The 20,131-nt window shown below is 50.6% G+C and overlaps 1 protein-coding gene across 2 annotated transcripts in view; it reads right to left on the bottom strand.

Annotated features, from left to right (window-relative positions):
- The window catches only part of Knockout (Stork-head domain-containing protein knockout), a 65,500-nt gene that overhangs the window by 41,613 nt on the left and 3,756 nt on the right, over positions 1-20,131 (bottom strand). The gene's annotated exons all lie outside the window — the stretch shown is intronic.

Genomic DNA, 20,131 nt, shown 5'->3' with positions numbered 1-20,131 from the left:
ACCTCGGCGCGGTTTTCTCGCAGCCTCCGGACGGAGTGGCCGCCCGCGAGATTGACGAACGGCGCGCTCACCGATTCGGATAGATAGATTTGAAAGTTTTCAATTAAAAGGATTCTCTCCCGCCGGGGGTGAAGCGAGGGAGATTGGTAGATAACGCGCCGGGAGTTTCTCCGAGATGGATCACGTATTTCATTATGGTTCACATGCGTGCTCCGATCCGCGGCGTCCGCGACAAAAGTGGAACGGAGCTGCCTCTTCGCGGCGGCGTGCCCGCCTCGGTCCACCTACAAACTATTTTACGAGAGACGGCGATCGCACAATCCGCCGCCCACTTTTTCATTATTTCCCTCGCGGTGTACGCTTTTGTTTCGAAATTTCCGAGAGACGCGAGATTCCCCTCCTTCCCCCCTTCTTCGTTTCTATCATCACGCGCGCACCCTTGAGACAATAGAAGCGGCTTTCCCAACCGGAGAGGCTGAGGCGGTAATCGGCCAGTTACCGGCAGTTAGACGCCGATTCTGGTCACCAAGCAAAATCGCGCGCGTCGTTGTGAAAAATTCTTTCCGGCGAAAGCCGTAGAGTGGTCGGCTTGACGAGGGGGACATAAACCGCGACGATTAGCGCGTATCGGTCCGAAAGGTACGAATTTGCAAAATCACCGAGGGTGTTGGTCGATTCTTGGCGCGGTAACGAACTTGCTGGATCCACGCGGCAACTTGCAATTTAGCGACTTTCACGAGCGCACGTCGTTACTCTATCGATCGCACGTCAGGCCGGGAACGGACGCGCTTACTTGCAATCTCGCTCGGCTCGCAAGACGCCCCCGGCTCGTCGGTCGCTTCATATGCATGGAAACTGTGGAAAGTGCGAGTTACCCGGTTCGGTTTTTGCGTGTATAAGGGACACGTCGCTCGGCCGAGGACTTTCGACCGTCCTGGCGGGAAGGAATTTCTATTATCCGCGACGCTAACGAACGCAATCGCGTAGCCACTTGATCGCTCAACGAGGCTAATATTTCAAGCAAGACTGACTCGAGCCCATATTTCACACGATCCAAGACCGTCCTCGGGCATGAATTTTTTTTTAGACATCTATCTTCTCGGATATTATTAATTAATTAACATCAAACACTATTTCGACTGAGTCGCTAATAAAATAACGGTGTCCGAAAATAAAATCCAGTCATAGTCGTCCTAGTCGCGTCTTTGCATCCGTCCTAGATTCGTGGCGCGTAGGTGTGAAAAGCTACGAATATTCAACGAATCGACGTGTGAATTAGTAGCGAAATGTTACCAACAACGTTATTTACGTATATATCGTAATTAGCAAGTCCGCGTGAATCCCTGTCGGTTTTCCGCCGTTCGCTCGCGAGAGCAGGCGGGGCAGCGTCGGTATTATTTACGCTCGCGTATGCACATGTCATTATTGCGATGCTTAGCCCCGGGACGCGGCTTCCGGGATAGGAATGGTAACTGCAGGATGTACGATGATTTCTTAATAATATGGAATTTTCGGAACGTTTGAATGGGAGATTTCTTTCTTTTAACACTTGCGAGACTCGCGTACCTCGACGCACCGCGGGCCGCATCTGCTCCGCTCCGCAATTTCTAATTGCACGTATCAATCCGCGCGGATCAAATTAAATTGCGCGTCTAGCAGCGTACCTTAGAGATCGCATTAATTCCGTTTCTTCGGACGTTAGTAATTTGCTCATATTTCATCATTTCGACGAGTGTTATACAACGTAAGGAATCCAAAGTCGAAATTAAAGTACCCCGGGGATACGGAGACGTTATCAACCATAAATTTCACGCATCCCTCGCTCGAAAATTCCGCCGCTCACGCATCGCGCCGCGGGGAAAGGGTTAATGACGTTCCCACGCCCTTCGTCACGATCGTCCGCGGCCGCTTAAAAAAACGGAAGACTGGACCCTGCGGCGCAAGCTCGAGAAATGAATCTCTCCTCTCGCGAGACGAATCTTCCTCGCTTGCCATTGTGCGGGCGACACTTAAGCGACAAATCGTGTATCGCCGTCGGGAGATAGTTGGCGGCGCGTTCCTTGATCTCCCGTACATATCGCCGGCGTAAAAATAATTGACGCAAAGTTTACGTAACGAAAATTGCGCGGAATCGCGCGGGGAAAGATAAACCTCCTTTTTTTTTTTTTTTTTTCGAACGTCGAGTATTTTGTGACGGTAACGATTCCCGGCGACAGCCGTAAATTTGTCAAAGGCTGTCGTCCGGCGTGAATCACTCGCGCGAATTACCATAACACTGCGCGGCGGCTTCGCGACGACACCGGCGACTTTACGGCGTATCTCCTTAGATTAAACGTGCACTTAGTGTGTTTTCCTCGGAGGCCCGACTGACGTTCGACGCGCGATACCTCCCCGGAGATAGACCGCGACCGGATGAAGCGAGCCGCGCACGAGGAAGTCCCGTCGAACACGACCGAGACGGGAGGACTTTCCGTGTAACGAAGTTATAAATCGTCCCTGACTTTCTATCGGCCGTTTTAAAATTGCCACAAATCACGCGCCGAAATTTTACAAGCGATTCCGCGGAGATTTACGGATCGTCCTATTGTTTCGCTGCTGATGATATACCGCGACCCTGAAGAATCGTGAAACGCTCGAGCCGTTCGTCGAGAATAAATTTGCATCGTGAGAGACAGGATTTGGCATATTGAATGAATACTCCGCGGCGTATTAGATACTTTTCTAAAATAGAATTCTCCAATCTCTTTCTGATTACAAAGTCCGACGAGCCATTATCGAAGCACGAACTCCGAACGCTTCAAATTAAAAAAAAAAAAAAAAAAAAAATACATAGAAAAAAAAAAAATGCTAAAGTCGAGAAAAGACGCTTCTGACGTCTGGCGCTTCGCAATTGAAATTCTGATTGAATATTTCGGCGGGAGGGTATCCTCAAAATCTCTCCGTAAGAGGCTCGCGAAGTTTCTCTTCCGTGATCATACAATCGATCATCCATTTAATGAGCCGCGACTATTACCGGCGGATTAAATGTGATACGTGCATCTCCCTCGAGAACTTAATGTCACGAGAGTTACGAACAATAGGTCGCGTCGTCTCTAGAAAGCAATTCTCGCCGTGAGAACGTTTCCGTGCTGTTGACCATTCGGAAATACGAGAGGCGTGCTCGCGCCACGCAGTCGCACGTTGGGCGTTCGGGGTCGAGTGCGCCATTGACTTGGTGTCAGCCCTTGTCAGCCTCCTAGACAAACTGCACCTAGACGACGCCGACTATTCTTCGAAGGGCACGGCCGTAGGGACGCGCCGTTTCTTACTCCGCCGTGCGCGTTAGGGTGCCGCGCTCGAGTCGCGCGGCGACTTGGTCCCAGTTTGAAAGTCCGGTTTCCGCGGCGCGATGAAAAGCAAGAGTGAGAATAGAACGGGAACGCCGTTTACCCGGCGCGATCACGACGCGTAATTCACTTTGACGTCGCCGACCGCCGGTGCCGTTGCGTATTCGCGCGCGAACATCAACGCCGAGGTAGATATTTCTGCGCGACGAGAGCTCTCGAATTTCCAGCTTTCTCCGGACAAAACGGAGGCGGCCAGTCTCTCGCGTTTCGTCGGTTGATGGAATCGGAGCCGAATCATTATCAGGCAACAGTTTCATTGGAATAGTTTCATTGTAATTGGAAAGCTACGCCTCGCGGGAGACCGCCGGAGAGATTCTGGACTCGTGATAATATTTTTGATTGTTATCGCAATAAAGGAATATGCTTAAAAAAAAATATATATCAAAACGGTAATAGAAAAATCTTTTTTTTATTTAACGATATACATCGAAGTGAATAAATAAAATCCTACACGAGGTACGTCAAAATACTCGAATAAACATTGCTGCATATAGCCGGAAGGGAACCACGTGGGCAATGTACTGTCGCGGAGGACGGGCGCAATTATTTGTAGACCCCTTTAGAAATATAAACTACCGTCGTGGGTGTAATTTCGACAGAGCTCGGTGGAGGTCGGCGGTCCAAACTGTCAGATAAAAAAGACCCCAATGGGCGCGGCGCATATCTTAACGCGTCCACTCGGCATACACGATTCCTCCGAAAATAGTACCCTTGTTTGATTTTATTCCGGGGATTTCGATAGTCTCTGGTGTTTGCACTTTCATGCCGTCGTTTAACACTTGACTTGTTGGCGAGGCCGGCCGCGCTGAGCTACTCCTCGCAACGGCTCCGTTCCGATATCTCGCATTATCGCAATTTTATTACGCTCCGATCTGACTGAGAATCGCGAAAAGGCGCGGCGTTGGATTATCAGATTTTTCGAGCACGCCGTTAAAGCGGTCGGCGTCGATTGATGGCCGTCTCGTCCTCCTAACGTCTCGTGTCGCGACCCGGGCAATTTACCGGGACTTTATCTAGCGTTATTAATCGCGTGAGCGGCTTTAGCGCTCGCTCCTTTTTGCGCCGCGCCGCTTTCCGCTCCGAAATCCGCGCTCAGATTTCTTCCGCGTGACACTTGGCGGATCTGGGATTCGCCTGGTCCGATCGAGGCCCTTAAGGCTTAATTACGAGCGATAATGAATCTCGGCGGTGAGGGAGTGCTGGCCGATTGGCGGCGAATACACGCGAGACGTACGCGCGAAAACTTGTTACTGGGCCAGTAGGCCACATAAGCCGCTCTCCAATCATTGCCTCTCGGCGATCGGTTCGGTCTTCTCACTAAAGACCCAACGGCGTCGCTATGACAATCGCGAAACGCCAGCCACAATGATTTCCTCCTTTTTACCGTGTCTCGTTTATCCGCAAACTCGCCTGAATGACGGACAAGCGATCATTAAATTCGGAACGTTCGCGCACGGCCTGCGGCCTTATAGGCGCGTTTTTCCAACTCTTTCTCTCGCCGGAGATCGAGATATCATTGCGAAAGGTAGATTGCAATTATTCACGCCGGCGAATAAATACTGTTCGCTCGCTAGCAGGCAAATCTTAATACGCCGTACAATAAAACCGAATGTAGGTAATCGTTTTCGTAATTACATTAAATATTCTTGAAAAAAATTATATTTAAATTTATAATTTTTTTTCTTTTTATTTTTTTTTTTTTTTAAATTAAACGTTATTTATTTTCGTTTTTCGGGATCGGCGATTGTAGACGATCCTCTTCGCTACGTCTCGCGCGAAATAATTTCCCACTGGTTGCCAGTGCGAGACGCAGGATATCCTTGAAGCCTCCTAACGGTCCTGCAGACCTCCGCCGTGTCTGCACCGAGACTTCTCGATAGTGTTTTCTCCGCCGCGTACGGTATACGGGTGCGCGTGCGTATTATATATCACGTGTCGCGTGTATATGCGCAACCTGCATATCCCGATTGCATTCTGCAACCTATACATAACGAGATACCGGGCTATGCGTGTCGCGTCTCGTTTCGCTCGCATGTCTCGCCCCCAAGTTTCCATGTCGGATCCGTTACGACAGACTGAATTTCGTGCAAACGACGACGGATATATCAGCAGCAGCCGACCCAGAATAATGATATCCCCCTTCTCCGCGATTATTACTTAACGCGAAAAAACAGGTCGAAATCCGCATGATTAAAAAAAAAAAAAAAAAATAAAATAAAAAAAACTAAGTTGTTGAATTCCTAAAATTTTAACTCTGAAGCTGTTAACTTCTAAATTTTAATTCGACTGTGACTTATTATTAAATAATCAAATAACTAATTTTTTTTTATATCGGAAAGTTAGGAATTTTGGCTTTGAGAGCTCGCAGAGCAGAGATGTCTTGGAGATCTAAAAATTCCGCCACCTTGTTTTGTTATTGCCGCGTGCTTTGCATATGTAAACGAATTGCTCGCGAGGATTTGCATATGCACGTATTGCTACCGGCGATCATGCATATCGCGCCGTTACTTCCATCCCGGTTCCCACACGTGCGCTATCGCCGCCTTCGTCTTAGATTTCGTTCGCATGCAGGGAGAGTTTCCGATTGCCAACAGCGGAAGTTAATCCGTTACGAAGTTTATTCCTTGCGTGGCACTTGTGAGATCGAAATCCATTAATTGAACCTTAGGGAAGGTGCTCAGTCGGGCTTGTTAAACGTTTGGAAATAGGAAAGCATTGCCGTTTGGAAACAGTACTCTGTCTGTAGCCGCCCTCGCGTTTTCCCATCGAAACCGATCTCTAAATGAAACGCGACCGGTCATTCATATGGCGCATGCATTTATAATCCCGGTCGATCCGATTCCCACGTGGCGCTCCGTCATCGTCCCGCTGAATTTCGATAAGCCCGCGTCGTAGGTCGAGAGAGATCCTATCCTCCCTCGCGCTAGCGGGAGGACAACGATCTCTTTGTTGAGCATGAAAAAGGTTGAGCGATACCGTAAGCGCGAGGTCATAAGTCGCGTCAGTCTACCAGCAAGTCTTACTTTTGATAGGGTATACACGATCGCCGGCCAAGATCTGGGACACGATTCACTTAATTGCACCGAGTCGCGCCGATCGATCGGCCCGATCGTGCGCGACGATTGCAAATACGAAATGTCATAAATTCGCGCCCGCCCGCTTCCTTCCTCGAGGGGCGAAATAATAGCCATTAGACTGCCGGCTGTCACCTTCGATTTGTTAGAAAAGATTGCGCCCGACAGGATTGCACCTTCCGCCCGCGCTTAAGCTCGCTTATTAGCCGGGGACCACTCGCTGATAAGGTGCGAGAGGACAGTTGTTATTTCCCACCGGCGGTTTTCGCGTCCCGTTAGCTGCGAATCGCCGTGCGTGCGTTTGTCACGGGCGCTTTATGGGCAATTACTTAAATTACCGAACGATGCTCGAACTAACGAAACAACACTTTTACGAAGAGGCCGGTTACGCGCGCGGTCGCTTAATGCGTCGTTTAAAAGGATAACGAGACGTCGCCGACGGGCCGTGTTGCATACGTCGGCTTCCACGGTCCGGCGGCATTGCGACACGAGTTACCGCGATAGTAGTTAGTATATCGAGAATAACGAATAGTTTTTACCACGCCGGCGGCCGGGGCGAAACGTTTCCCTGCGATGTGGATCGTTAAGCACGGGATTCCCTCTATGAAGATAATAGTCGAGCCGCGCGCGACGGCGGTCTAACGGTGATCCGCCTCTTCCTCCGCGGCTCCGAAAGATTAAAGATGGAGAAAATGGCGCCGATAAGCCCGTTAATGTTTGATATTTAAGACGACGATTAACATATGTTAAAGAATATACACCCCCAACGCGGTAGTAACGTGCAAGGATTTGACACGATTTTATTTTCCTATCGAAGAGTCTTAGCCTAGATATATCCGCCAGAAAGGCGCGTATTTATCGGATGTTAAACGACCGAGCGGCATCACAACAGGTTCGAGCTGCGGTATTCGTATCCGAGACCGGATTGCGACCCCGAATCGCGAGAGGAATCGCCTCTCGCATCGCGGCCGTATGCAAATGACTCGTCGGCTTCGCTCAAGCTGATCGATCTTGATTTCACGATTTTCCGGATATCCATCTGCGCGGCGATAACGCGAATTGCACGATGACGAGCGGGTTACGTGCTACTTGCGCGCGATAAAGAAATTATCAACACCGACGCCCGCGAGTCCGATCGATTTTCGCGGTGAATCGGTAACGAGAAACCCAGTCACGGCGGTCGTTATTACTGCGACTAATTGGACCGATGTACCGTCATCTCGCAACGGACGAGAGACCCGGATGAAGCTCGCAGGTCCGCGAACCGTCTCGGCGTGATAAAGTTCTCCTCTCGCGCTCGATCGTAGTGTCCGTAACCGTCCTATGACCGTGGTGGCGTCGACGACGCCGTGGAAAATTGATTAAACGTCAAATTGATGCTCCGACAGTACGCCACGGCGAAGCCTGAATCTGGAAGAGAATCTTCACCTCGAGAAATCGTTATTTGCAAGTCGCCGAATTATTCTTGAACGCGCACCGAGCTCCCGTTTAATTTTCAATGAAATAATCGCGAATAGAATAATAATAGAATAATCGTGAATGTAAGAATGAAATACATTTACGTCAATCAAAAGTCGTTTCTCAAACGACCGTACGATTAACAGTATGACACTTAAGTCGGGCAGGTGAAATTCTGCTTTTCACGCGGCGGCCGCGTTCGGGAGAAATTGGGCGAGCGAGATTACCTTCGATCGTTGGCGGCTCGCTTCCCCGCAAATGAGATAATTTTTCTTTGTCGCCAAAGACGTGTAGCCGGACCCTCCCTCGACAAATTCCCAGCCAAGTCAATTTCAAAGAAACCCTTCGTTCTTTTTGGCGATCTTCCACGAAATCGCCGCCTATCCCAGGGCGTACAAAAGTCCGAGGTGCCTTCGTCTAAAAAGTTGGAATGTCTCGAGGAAGGATCTCGACGGCGTCCTTCCGACCAACTCTTCGGATCTATTCCCGACCGGATTCTCCTCCCCCTCCCCTTTCTCCCCCCCTCCCCCGGAACGTCTCGCCGTTCTAGCGCAGTTATTGTACTCAGGTAGGCGTTTCGCTCGGCGGTTTCGGTTCTTGCCAGAGCAAGTAGCCGGCGGATATCCGTGACTACTTAAGGGACCGTGCACGGTGGACCGTCGGCCGATATGCGGTTTCGAGCCGAGAGAATCCTAGCCCGAGAGGAGTCGATCTTAGGCTACGTTAGGTTGGGTTGGCGCAGGGCGCGACCACCGGCTCTCATGCCACCCAAGACTCTTCGCGGTCGGGTCTCCCTGCGTAGAACCTGAATCTCAAGGGTTCTCAACCGGCTCTCGGATGCCTGTAAGATACCCCGGCTCCTTCCCAGCCGTCGATCGCGCCGGCAAAAAATCCCGGAATGTCCGTCTCGCGTTTACGCCGCGCATGCCAAGCGTTTATTATAAGAACGGACGAGTCTATCATTTGTAAGACTCACTTTCGGTATCAAGTCGTACCTAGCCGATCCATTTTCTATCCCGCTTTAAAAGTTTCAACGCTGTACGTCTTTGTAACCGCTGTTTAGCTAAGGTGAAGATCAATCGCCGTTTTTGCGAAATTGTCATGTTCCGCTAAATTTCGCAAAGTTGGCCAGTTCGTTCTGGACGTGAAATATCTTTCTCCTGCTCATTTTTTTTTTTTTCTTTGTTTTTTTTTTCCTCAGCGTAGCATCGTCATTCAAATTCGCCGGAATCCTTTTACGGCCGGTTAACATACTTTACGTAATGCGTTACGCCACGTGCCCATTTTTGGCCAGCCTTCGCCGATCGTCATTAATTAACGTTCGTTGCATTTCGCGGCTGGAGCGACGGGAATGGACGTAAAAATTCCCGACACGTCCAATTTCCATATAAAGTATCCGCATAAATAAGTCGGGCTATTCTTAGATACCTACAAGCTCAATAATCGCATCGGAATATCTAATAGTTTCCTGTTTCCTAGAAAAAAAAAAAAAAAAAATGTAAAGCAGCACGTGGAAGTGGAACTGCCGTTTTATAGCGCAGCGGCTCGCGAGTAGGTCGCGAAGTCGAGAGACGACGTGGGGATAATTTTATAATATTCAGCCCTTCGATAAGCGAATCTCTCTAGAAATGTTTAAGCCTCACGGATTAAAGTTGCGTCCGAGATTCGTCGGAGCCTGCCTTCGAACATAGGTAGTAGCGAGAGGAGAGATGCAAGCGGTGCAGTCGGCCGGTGAGAATGGACCGGCCGGCGCGTGAGAGTGGAGATCGATCCGCTATTCATAAGTCGGAGAGCTCGGATTTCGGTGGCGATGAGAGAGAAAGAGAGAGAAAGCCCGATGCAACCGCGAGATAGCAGCTTTTCCTGCTGCTGCCAGCTCAATTTGTTGTTTAGGCTCCCTCTCTCGAAGTGCAGTCAAGGCCAGAACTGGCCAACCGTGGCCTCGAAGGTCGCCGCCGCCGCGCGCCGGTGAGAGGCGACTTAGACTCTAAGCCTCGAAGAAGAACCTAATCATCGGAGAGGTGCTCGGTCATAATGGGTGAAACTTGCAGTTCCTGCGATAACTCGCGGCGTCGCGTCCACCTGGATCCCCCGTCGATTAGCCGCCTGCTGGTCGACCGGTATCGCTGGTCCCGCTTCCCAAACAAGTCCGGAACGTATCTCTGATTAATTGGACGGTGTCGCGCGTATCGAGTAACGCCTCGGATAAATTAAACGCTCGCCAAGTTTAACAGATAAAATTCAGAAAAATGCAAACGCATTCTTTTTTTCTTTTTTTTTTTTTCTTTTCCCGTGCCTTTTATATCTTATACACACCGCATTCCGGTGACATATCAATTTTCATCTTTTACAGCTTTCTCCGAGAACTTTTACGCCTTTTCGAATTTTCTAGATTACCTCGTGTTTGCGCGCGAACGATCGTTCAGTATCGGAACGAGCGGAGTTTTTAGCGCGACTTTCACGTACCTGGCCCTGAGCCGGCGAACATTTAGGAATAATTTGTAGCGAATTGCGAGAATTGTTGAGGTCGCCGACGATTACTGCGTACGCCGCGTGACTGAACGGATTAGACGTGGAGAGACGTGACAAACATACGCGACCGTCACGTTGGCCTTAAGACGCCGCGAGGGCCTAGACTTTCTTGGAGAGTCCTCCTTTTACGTCCTCTCGTAGAAGCCGATCGGCTCGTCGACCGGGAACCGTTTCAGAATAATCACCCACCGATCGATCGAAATCGCGGAGAACGGAGGAACTTCCGGTTTTCCTCTCCGATCGCCGCGGAATTATTCGGCCGGAAAGTAAGCGGATCCTCGCGGTGAGGAATCCGCCTGGACGATAATAACGCGCGATGTCGGCCAGCGAATGACTTGGATGGCGAATGGCGGCTCGTGCTTTCCTTTTACCTTCGACGGATTTTCTAACACCGGGAAATTGGTCCGGTGCATCGAAATGGTAGGCGCACCTGCACGCTCGACTCCTCGTCCATCATCTGTTATCCGCGGCCCGTTAGACCTACATCTGTCTCTCTATCCGCGGAACCCTTTTTTTTTTTCTCCTTAACATAATGATATTAAACGATGATCGTTTATAGCTTCATCGATTAGACATTGATTAATAACGCGCATTTGTTGAAGCGATCGGCGGACGATTACAGCCCGCTGCGCGAAAATAATAACTAATTATTAACATCGTACGGTTCTACTCGACGTATCGTCGGCTTTTATCGCCATTCTTTTCCCAGCTGCTGTAATATGTTACTAATATAAATGCACAATCGCGGAAAATAGACGTTTAACGTGGCATTTAGCGGGCATTAGCCGACCGCAGCGGAGCCGGTATTGTTCTGTAATCGGCATGGAAAAATGAAGTCATGTAGCGACGGTATAAGATTAATGGACCGAATGTGTATTCCTGTATGTGGCTGAAAGGTTGTGGATATTCGCGGGAGCCGTCACTACTCTCTCGCCGATTCTTTTTTCTCTCTCTCTCTCTCTTTCTCTCTCTCGCCAATCATCTTACCCTCTTATATGGTAGAAACACACGCGGTGCACTTTCGCGCGGCTCCACTCTCGGCGCGCAGAAAACATCATCAAATTCACGCGATACGAAAGCGTCCGCGCTCCACGGGCCCGTGAAAATGACCGGCAACGGTTACTTTTACTTATAAATTTACATCGTACGGCGGCAAATAATAACCGCGATGAGATACAACAAAAACGGGGGCGTCTCCGCACGAACGGAGTCGCCGGGCGCTAAATAGAGTGCGCATGAAATGTTAAGCAGAGGAAAGTAACGCTCGTTCCCGCCCGCGAGGAGGCATCTTTATCTCGCGCGCATATCCGATGACGATACCGCGGGAGATAAGCTAACTAATCGCCGCTCGTTTCACCGTAGGAAGTTGCACGTGTCCGAGAGGCTTCGATTTGGTCGGCCGACTTTCGTTTCTCTGGAACGAACGACGCGCAGAATCGACGGCGTGACATAATTATTATCACGACGAGGCTGCGCGAAAAGGTCGCACGTCAGTAAGAATTTTACGATACATAAACCTGTAGTATTTTTTTTTTTTTTTTTTAATGTAAAATACCGTCCGCGATTTTGCCGGAAATCCATCTGCGCATATAACTTGACGAAAATTAGCGTTTGATCGAGTACGCCGATCGTTAAGACGTTTTTCCGTAAACGAGCCCGGGGGATTCCGTCGTACCCCGGAGTCATGAGAAGTCATGAATTACACCACCGAAGATCGTTCATCCAACGCGAGAGGAAACGGCCGTCGCTATCGCTCTCGGGGAACGGTATCAATCCCGCGCGGGTATCGCGCGTGGAATCGATCATTCGCGGCGGCGGGTCAAACGCGCCGCTCGATCGACGTAGACGATCGTAGGACGACGCTTTCGTTATCGCCGGTCTCGCCCTCGCGGTCTGTAATCAGCGCGGCGCAACGATGTCGTGATTTAAATCGCGATCCGAATCGAATTATCGTTGAAAGAGGAGAAGACCCGACATCGCGTCGGTCGTGAGTTGTGCGAGTAGCCGCGATTCCATTTTTTTTTCTTTTTTTTTGAGCTGCTAGAGCATCGGCCGCGTAACTTAGGAACGTATCGAGATGCTGAACGGATGGTTCTCTGGAACGGAGCAGGATTTCCCGGCGCGGCTTCCGACGTTTAACCGATGAAAAGTCACGAGCGAGGCGTGTTCGCACGTGACACCGCCATAAACTTGTAATAACGGTAACAACAGACCGTTCGGCCGTTCTCTCGACACGTTAGCGAGGTAGAGGTCTTCTTTTCGGTGCACGAACAAATCGTTAGAACGTTGGTAAAAAGCGAGACCGGCCTTTCTCTCTCTTGCTTCGTCTTTGTCGACGGATTCGATGTCCGATTCTGAATAGAGTCGGCCATTCAATTACGTACCGCCGCCGTTTAACACGCCCGTTCAAAGAAACGGTAACGAGCTCCTTCATTTGGCTTTCTTGCGGCGCTAGGATGATTTTTCTGCCGGTCGACTTTTTGTCGCGACATCTCATCTTTGTAACCGAAGAGTTATATAGGGTAATAGATACGCTTTCAAACTGCTATCATTTTATATTCGGAAAGGGTCTCGTAGGAGTGATACTTTTTGCGCGAAAAACAAAAAAGAAAACAGAAAAAAAGAAAAAAGAAGAAAACGATTGGAATTGTCATTTTGTCAAGTCATTATATTCGACGAATAATAAACTATATTTATTAATTAATTTGTATTGAGAAGGAAAAGAATCAGTAGAAGCGAACGGGTAGTCGTAGGTATTTATTTGCTCGGCTGATCCTCCATTAATTTAATTAATAATCTCGGGTACGACGAATAAAAAGGACGCGGCTTTGAATAGGCCATTATCCTGCCACCGCTTGCGCAATCGCTCGAACGCATCGACGACTATCCGAACACCCTGTACACGGCAAAGGCGGATCCGGGGTGCGCGGGACAAAAGGGGAGGGAGGTTGCGAGAGGAAACCGCCTTGGCCGGGGCCGGGAAAAATATCCTAGGAAAGAGAGGTTCCTCTTTGAAGATAGCTGCCGCCTTTCCGCGCGCACGTGTGCGCGCACACGGATAGTTAGATGGGTGGAGGAGGAAGAGGTGGACCGCGTCTCGCCTTTGGGCATCGATCTCGCGAGAAGAGGAACCGCGGCTCTCTCTCCTCCCTCGGTATCCCTCGCGAGCATTATCCCGCCGATCGGCCACACCCGGGCCCTCCAGCGAAGATCCGTCGTGGAATCGCGCACACACGCTCCGCGCATCTTCCTCCGGAATTCCCTTTCGAATCGGCGGCCCGCTCGCTCGCCGACGGAGTCTGCGGCCGAAGATCACCGGGCGAGATTGCCGCCGCCGCCGCGGCGACGGTAAACCGCGGATCCTGCGAGGGTGCTATTGTTCCGAGTCTTCGCGATGTCACGTTCGACTCGTTATCTACACGTAACGGGAAATCTGCCGCACCGAAATATGCGGAGCTTCGGAAAAAGCGTCGGAAAAATAGTAGTCGGGTTCGTCCACTTAGGAAAAAGCGGAAAGAGTGGCGTGCGTTTCGAGGGGAACGAAATTAAAACGCGAGCGTAATTGAAAGAGAATTATTTTGAGACGCGAGACGTAATTTCCGGCAAAGTGCGTACAAGAATCGCGAGAGAGGAAACCTGTAACTGTCGGCTCGGGCCGTGCCGCCTCGAGGAAAACGTCAGTTCCACTCGGACGACCGTGGTCGTCTTTAGTTATATAGGAACGGACTCTGCCCAGCGCCCTGGGCTGTCTCCGGCGACGAGGGGGTTAAACATCGTCGCACTTATCAACCGTTAAAATATTTTCATTGATATATCGATCCCTGGGAGCGGGCGAGACGCGATCTGCCGTAAATCGCATATTCAATAATGCTCGCACGAGCGCGAATTCCCTCCACTTTCTATTGTAGATCTATTAGCCGACCCGTGAAAATAATGTGCAAAATTAGCCGCGTTTTTAGTTTGGCTCTACGTTCAATCACGTTAGAATGAAACCGAGACTTTTCCCGCCCCATGTCGACTGACGGCTGGTATCCGGCCGGTTAATTGCGATCGACAATTACGCGCGAGTATTTTTTTTTTTTTTTTTTTTTTTCACGTTGCTCCGCGCGTCAAGTGGGAACGTCTTTTCTGTTAGTCTGTCTCGCTCAGATTCTCGGGACATATTATCCTACAATCGGCCACACCCGGGGCCCTAGAGCGGTATAATATCCGCGCGCGCGTATCCTTCGTGCGAGAATGCCCGTCTCTCAGGCGTCGTCCTCCCCGGGCCCTCGTCACTTCCGGGAACATCTGCATCCTTTCTTTTTCCGGCCGCGAGTGCATCGTCCACGGACGGGCAAATTTTTGCGGCGGATTTTACGATCGCTCTCCTCGCGGCGCGATTTACGATCGTCTCTCGCCTTTCCCGCCTCGGCCGGCGGGGCCGGGCAATAATTACGAGTGCACGTTAAATTAAACAATCCGTCGATTTATCGCCGTCGAATCGCTCGAGCCGTCATTATCGCCGACGAATTAATCGCTCGACCGTTTACAGGGAAGTAATCGTTCACCGATTACGCTCTCGCCGCTGCCGCGAGGCGGTTAATCGCCGTCGTCGCGTCGTGATGAATCGCCGCGAGTTTTTAATGATTCGTAGCATCCAATTCCAGGAGTACTCGAGGTGAATGAATGAATAATGACAGATCGCCCAAGCTCGGTAAATTTTTCCTTTTTTTTTTTTTTTTTGCGAGCGCGACCGGGGTATTCGAAATGATCCTGACAAGCACTTTTCGGCCCGAGACTGTTCAGACAAGGGGAACGTATCCTTCTACACGAGCGAAGCTCTCGATCTGATCTCTCGCTCGGATTCATCCTCGCCGAGTGGTGAATGCGAGCCGTAACGAGCCAGATTAGCTGACTCAAACTGCGGGAATAACGTCGGACGGTAGGAAACGTTAATCGTGATAAGTACGCCGAGCAGATGCCCTTAAAGAGGGTCCTGAGCTTTTCACCCCTCGCTCTTCGGCTCGTTCTTCAAGAGGCGGGTTCTCCACCCTCGCGTTTCCGAGTAAGACGTTTCGCAGGATTGATAAAAGCTGGCATCGCAGCCCCCCCAGCGATACCTCGGCGCAGGCGGTACTAACATTAGGGAGGCTGAGATTCGGCATTGATTTAGAACCGCGGAAGAGTAACGGCGCATGCCGCGTATTCGAACGACGATACATTTATAAATCGTGTTAATAACACCTGCTCACCACTCCACATGCCTAAATTAACGAGTAATCGGCGCGAAATGAAAAACGATTTATGCGCGCTCACGATGACGCGTTACGCCAGACTAACGGCCATGTAACCGGCCGCTGCGTTACATCACGCGAGGAACGGATCGGAATATCGGACTGCGAGGAACAATGTCACGATCGCGACGAACGTTTAGCCGACCGGGCGCGGTAAAAGTAGCCGCGACGCCTCGTAATCAGCTTAAAAACAAGCCGCTCGGTGGTTCTTACGCCGCTCGGCGGAAACGGGCGGTCTCTCGGCGCGAGAGAAAGAAGGCGAGTCCGAAAGAGCGAGGGGGGGCAAGGGGAGAGAAGAAAAGGAAGAGTGATTTTAACCGAGAAACTCGCGTGTTCCGCGTTCGCTCGCCGGGCTCCGTCGCGCCTCGAGAGCCGAGGGCTTAACGGAACGTGGAAAATTAATGGGACGGAACTTCTTTTTCGCGGTGTGACCCGCGCGGTACAATGCGCGAGCGATTAATCACGCTCGTTTGTCGGCGATTGACGACGCGGCGGCGGCGTTACGCGCGAATTTCGCGGCTTGATCGATCGGCGCCCGATCGAACAAACGGCGCTTAATTTCCCGCGCGCGGCGCCGCGAGAAATTTATCGCCGGGCATTTAGCATTCGCGCGAGACTTATCGCGAGATCGAGCGCTCCGCCGGCCGGCGATAAAACGCGATAATCTCGGGCGCACAATTACACGTCTCGCGAAATTACCGTTAATTAATTAATATATAATATTACGCGCGCAGGCTTGCGTCCACGTGGCGTACCCGCGGCACTTATCCGTTAAAATTGAAAGCTAATACCCGCCGCGATCGCCAACACTGACCGCCGATCGCTCGCGAGATATTCCCCGGCGATTAGGTGCCCGGAGATCTAATAAAGTAATTTATCGACGCCGGTTAAACGAGTCTTCGCGGCAGGACAAGACCCGCAAACGTGCGATAATGCCCGCGTTTATACGGCGAGAATAAATGAACGCCGTCGTGTGAATTAATTTCGCGCGTACTGAAATCTGTTCGCGGATTCAATTCCCAAATAGGAGCGAGAAACGCGAGAACGTGCGCTACGCTCGAAGATTACGAAAACAGAAAATGTAGTACTGTACGAGGTATCGACTCACCGGGGATATCGGCGTTATCACCGGCCGCGGTTATCGCCGAACCGTCACGGATCCGCTCCAGAAAATCTGTAAGCAGAGAGGATAAACGTTTCGATAAAGCGAACGTGGAGCTCGAACGACACGCACGTACGTGCCGTCACTCTTGTGAGGTTCGCACCTCGTTATCAAAAATAAAAATATTCTTTTCGTTTGTGCTAAGAGTTCAGGGAGTTTCTGACAGTTTTACATGTATTTTCGTTCGATAAAAAAAAAAAGAATTAATAAAATTTAATTAATAACAGTTAAAAATATAAATAAAGTGCCATCGAGTCGCGTTTTCTTCGACGTCGCGTGGGGTTTCGCGGTAAAAATTAAACAGCTCCGGAGGCACTAGTCGATTCGCGCGATTCCGCGTGAGTTTTCAATAAGCGGCCTGCCCTAATAAATCTCGCCACGAGAACAATCCGCGATAAATCATTTTCTAACGGCAGCAACAGTGTTTGCGCGGTAACGGTAATCGGTCCAGTCGCCGCCCCGGTATCTCAAGTCCCGGCAGCGGCGAGATATTAATGATCGCGCCGGGATTCGACGCGTATAACAAAGACACGCACCGCTCGTTTTACAACGGCCCCGTCGAACGGATCGATTTCCTCTCACGACTTTCATTTCCAAAAACGACCGCGAGGTCGCAGATTCCTCGGGAAGGGAACAGCGCGATCCCTTGGGTCCTTAAAAAAAATCACCGTTTATCGAATTAAGAAACTAGTCTTAGCAATTGAGATAGAACAGCGTTGAGACCCTCGACGATGAAGTAGCAGTCCCTCTCGCTAGTTTCTTTCCACTAGAGTGTCATAAAAAAAAAAAAAAAAAAAAAGAGGGGGTGATTTTTATTCATCGGTAGACTTTCGATATTTCTGACGGCTCTGCCGTTTTCTACACGACCGATAGACACGTAAGTGCTGCACACATGCGGAGTTTCGCGGTCGCGGTTAAATTGTTTTCCTCCTACGATCGGACTTTCCTCTCCTCGAGCGACCGCGGAAAAATGGACTTTCGACTCGATCTGTCGCTGGCCGATCGGCCTGGCGGCAAGTAAAGAGAATAATGGCCGCGTATGCATACGTGTGTCCTGGTATTGACGCTTCTCTGCCGGTGAACGTGAGTGGGCACACGCTCGCAGTCCTCGTAACCGGTGGAAAGTGAAAACGAATTCTGCGTGGACCGTCCTACCGTGCCGTGTATGCATTAACATTAAAAGGGACGATCCGTTATACATTGTCGATCTCTATCGGTCGACCAGCCCGTACTAATGACACAGGACTTCCTCCACGCAGGAAAACGATCGCAGTTTCCCCTTTCGCGGCAACGTAACGATCTTACAGGCGCGTTACCTAAGCACCTCCAGTCCTTTTTCTAGCTTTCGCCGTTTATTCCGCATCGCTCGTGTGATTTATTTTCAATTTTTGAATTTTCTGATATGGGGCGACAGTGGGTGCGTGACAATGAGCGTGCGTGCCGCGTACGAGCGGCTGATAACGATCCACGTGCCGGGTTAATTAACTATGCGCTACCGCGGTCATTAGTTTTCTTTATAAGCGGGAAGAAAAGCGCTGGGAACGATAACGCGTAATTACACACGCGTGCGCTTCTGCCGTTAATAATGCACTTCGAGCGCGCGTCCTTGCGCGAGAGCACTGTGATCCTTTTCAAGATCTCCCGCATTGATTTATCTCCATAAGAGTCTCGCGAAAAACGCCCGCACTTTCTTCGCCGGGGAATATATCTCGTTAAATGCCGCGCCTCGGATAACGATCGCTACCATTCGACGGTTCGTAAGTCGCGACCGTTCTTTTACCGTCATTTCGGATTCGCCTTTTCCAGGACTTCCGGTGGAAAGCGACGCGATATTTCCGGACAGACTATTATTCGAAATATCGTCGTGCCAGTATTTAGAAAGTATAATCGTTCCTAATCGGTTTACGTATATAGAAAAGCTGCGAGCGATCGGATGAGACGATCCGTTTTACTATTCCGCTATCTCTCCGCTTTTGCGGAATAATTCGCGGATACGGGGGATCTAACGACCGGCCACGACGATCGACACGGCCGTCGTATTATGATTCACGGCGAATGTGGCACATGTTGCTTTTAATTGGAGGAAAGCACCGCGCGTCTCCGATATCTCTTATATTCATCAAATCCGACGTGATCGTCCCGAGAGCCGCTGAAATCGGATCCTCGTTAACTCGGTAACGTCACTCGACGCGTTATTGTCCGATAGGTCTGGATCTTCGATAGAGTTGATACCCGCGTGTGCTGCTTTCGCGGCAGAGTCCACTTCATCGCGATCATTCGCGGCGAAATCGCCGACTTGTCGGAAACGATCTCTCATTAACGGCACCGCGGGCCCGAGGTCAAACGCGCCTCGTTATTAGCGGATCCCGCGGACCGACGATAATTCCCCGTGTGCTTTTACTTCCGGTCGCGCCGGTGACTTTTCCTCCTCCCTGTGCTTTCACGGGGACGGGAGTCGCGAGTCAATTAATTAAGATCCGCGGGGCTCGCCGCGCGTCCTTACTTTTCCAGCCTACGGGGTCCCGGCGCGTCGCCGCAATTATTTCTAATCACTTTAGAAAATCCCCCCGCTGCGCGCGTGCTCGATCGGCGACGGATCTTTCTCGGCCGCGGCCGACCTCCGCTTTCTGAATCGCGCGGCGCGGTTTCCTCGTCTCTCTCTCGGTGAATCTTGACCATAAACGGCCGATGTTTCTCGCCGAAGAGATGCCGATAGGTCGCCGGCGGAGCCTTGGCGAGATTTCGCACGGAGATTAATTGAGGGATCGGCGGGCTCCATCGAACGCGAATGTCTCGGATTCGTTTAAAATATTCATCTTCCTCCCCCCCCCCCCCCTTCCCCCCTTTTTTTATCTCAGCCCACGTTCGCCAAGTCAACGTACGAGAAAGTCGCGGTGGATTTTTCGACGGTATTATGTAAAAAGAAACGAGCTCGCGAAATTGAAGAAGCCGGGCCGCGCGTAACGCGGCTAATTTCGTAGCTCTCCCTTCCGCGGTTAATTAACATGAGCGAGAAACGCGACGTCGCGCGGCAAGTGAGAGTTGCATCTCGGAGCGTTCGCCTGGTCAAAGCTCGTTGCCCGCGCGGCGGTCCGAACTTAAAAGTAGAAATACACATTGCACGCCGGGCCGGATAGGTGTTCTTACCTCCTCCGCGAGGGAGGAGACGGTAAACGCGCGGGCCGATAATTTTCTCTTCCACCGCCTCCGCCACGTAACGCTCGGGAAGGATGGCTAGCTATC

Source organism: Cardiocondyla obscurior, linkage group LG05 (genome assembly GCF_019399895.1).
Source record: "Cardiocondyla obscurior isolate alpha-2009 linkage group LG05, Cobs3.1, whole genome shotgun sequence".
NCBI classification, from domain to species: Eukaryota; Metazoa; Arthropoda; class Insecta; order Hymenoptera; family Formicidae; genus Cardiocondyla; species Cardiocondyla obscurior.
The sequence above is the reverse complement of the archived record's forward strand: the minus strand, read 5'-3'. Positions and strand labels throughout refer to the sequence as shown.